Source organism: Astyanax mexicanus, chromosome 21, assembly GCF_023375975.1.
Source record: "Astyanax mexicanus isolate ESR-SI-001 chromosome 21, AstMex3_surface, whole genome shotgun sequence".
Taxonomy (NCBI): Eukaryota; Metazoa; Chordata; class Actinopteri; order Characiformes; family Acestrorhamphidae; genus Astyanax; species Astyanax mexicanus.
The window spans coordinates 27,029,155-27,031,654 of record NC_064428.1 but is presented as its reverse complement, the minus strand read 5'-3'; the positions used below and the strand labels follow the sequence as shown (position 1 = coordinate 27,031,654).

The following is a 2,500-nucleotide window of genomic DNA, read 5'->3' as shown; positions in this document are numbered from 1 at the left end:
ATTCTGTATGAATGATTTCAGACCTGAATGATTATTTTTAGCTTAGCAAAGATCACAGAGCCAAAACTAAGGCAAGTTTAACTTTGTAATTAATTTTCTATTTAGTTAATAGACAATTGGCAGTAATTTTATGGTATGAAAGACATAATATGATGGTCAGTATTTTATATTTTACAGTTCATATGAAAAAGTCTCCTAGCTGTTAACAGTAGTTAGACTTTATAGAGGTTAGCTTGTTAAATGATTGCTTGTTAGCAGTTAGCCTTCTAGTAGTTAATTGTTAGCAGTTAGCCTTCTAGAGGTTAGGTTGTTAGCGATTAGCCTTCTAGCAGTTAGGCTTTTAGAGGTTAGCCTTCTAGTGGTTAACTTGTTAACGGTTAGCCTTCTAGGAGTTAGCTTGTTAGTGGTTAGGCTTTTGGTGGTCAGCTTGTTAGATGTTAGCCTTCTAGCGGTTAGCTTGTTAGATGTTAGCCTTCTAGTGGTTAGCTTGTTAGCAGTTAGCCTTTTAAGCAGTTAGCCTTTTTAGCAGTTAGCCTTTTAGTGGTTAGGCTTCTAGTGGTTAGCTTGTTAACGGTTAGCCTTCTTGCGGTTAGGTTGTTTGTGGTTAGGCTTTTGGGGGTCAGCTTGTTAGATATTAGCCTTCTAGTGGTTAGCTTGTTAGTTTTTATCCCTATAGCAGTTAGCCTTCTAGCTGTTAGCCTTCTAGCAGTTGACCTTCAAGCAGTTGCCATTTAGAGGTTGGCCTTAGTTAGTGGTTAGCTTGTTAGATGTAAGCCTTCTAGAGATTAGCTTGTTAGAGGTTAGCCCTCTAGCGGTTAACTTGTTAGTGATTAGCCTGTTTGCTAATGTTATCTAAGAGTTCACTTAGTCTGTAAACAAACTAAATTTTTTGCATCAATATTCTTCCTTTGAGCTTCCCTAATCTTTCTAGAACCGCCTGTAATTAAATGCAATTTTGTGAGAACACTATCATTTTAGTGATACCATTTATTACGTCTGAAACTCTTGGTCACTTACTATTATTTTAGGGCCAAAACTGTTGAGCCAACACACTTGCGCCACTCGCAAATCTATTCGTTGAATCTATTTCAGTTTTCTTTTTAATGATTACTTGATTTATTTAAAAAATAATTGACTTGGTTGCTACTATAGGGGAATCATTAGTAGCAGCCATTAACAGTATTGACAGTATTTTAATGACCATGACTATTGACTAAGTACAGAACTGCTTCAATCATTTCACATAATGCTTTCGTTCCTTGTCACACGTCAAAAAGGTAAATAGACCTACTTACGTCTTTCTCACAGATACATATATCACTGATTGCACCATTCAGATGAGTTATCATAGTCTGTTTACTGTATGTAAAGCTATATATGACGTACATCTGCCTCTAAGTTCCATGTATGCATGGATCCATGTGATAACTGTGAGATATGGCCACCTGCACTACTCAGCTGCTGTAGATAATTCTGTTGGAAGTAGGGCTGGAGGATGTGACTCAAAACTGACATTCCAGTTTTATGCTTTTTGTTCACTGTAATTGTTTTGTTACCATGACAAGTAACACGCTGGGTTTCTGGATAATCTTGGGAGCAAGGAGTCGCTGCTGATGTCCGAGACAGCATTCAGACTGACATTTCAGTTTCTGTCTGTGTCTAACTGCTGTGAAAATTGTGTGGCTGATAATGACACAGATTTTACGAGGATAATAATTCCATATTCCAAATAAAGTTACCAATGTAATTGTAAATTTATAGTTTAATACTAAAGTAGTATTTTGTAAACAGTATTTTACTCTTTATGATAGTATGATAGTATCAATTGACCCACTTAAAAAAAAAAAAATTAAACAGTTAAAATATAGCATCATGGGGTGGAGCTACCCATATTTAGTTTTTCAACAGTGTTGTGTGTTATTCTAAAAATTGCATTTAGATATATGTTAGATACGCTACTGATTAACTTACTTTAGGTGTTGAGGCAAGTAGACCCATGTAGATTTTTTTTGTTAGCAGAACGTTACAGTTAACGTTCTAAGGACATTCAATCTTTCAGGTTTTCTGGATGTTTTTGAAACATTTTTATTTACCAGTTTAAAATGTTCTAGTAATAGTGCTGCAAAGTCACTTGTCAGTGTTTCCATTTTTTAGTTTTGGAAATGTTACTTTTAACATTTCTATAGTGTTCATTGGGCTGGGAATTTTATGTGAGAAATGTTCTGAATCAAACACTTGTTTTCTGAATGTTCCTTGAACATTATTTCTTTATTGTCACAGGCCAACATTTCCAGAACTGTTGAAAATGTTGATTTTCATTTTTATAACACTTTCTGTTAGCTGGGAGACAAACTAAAATTAGTTCACACAGTTTTACATGTTTACACACTTTACATGTGTGTTTTTCTGTGTGAAGATAGTTTTATCCACTACATTATTCAGCATGCATTTATAAAGGCCTTGGCCTCACAACACATTGTTCCATCTACTAACAAATATC

The 2,500-nt window shown here is 35.0% G+C and overlaps 1 protein-coding gene across 2 annotated transcripts in view; it reads left to right on the top strand.

Moving 5' to 3' along the window:
- The window catches only part of pkn1a (protein kinase N1a), a 66,633-nt gene that overhangs the window by 17,952 nt on the left and 46,181 nt on the right, over positions 1 to 2,500 (top strand). The window lies entirely within an intron of this gene.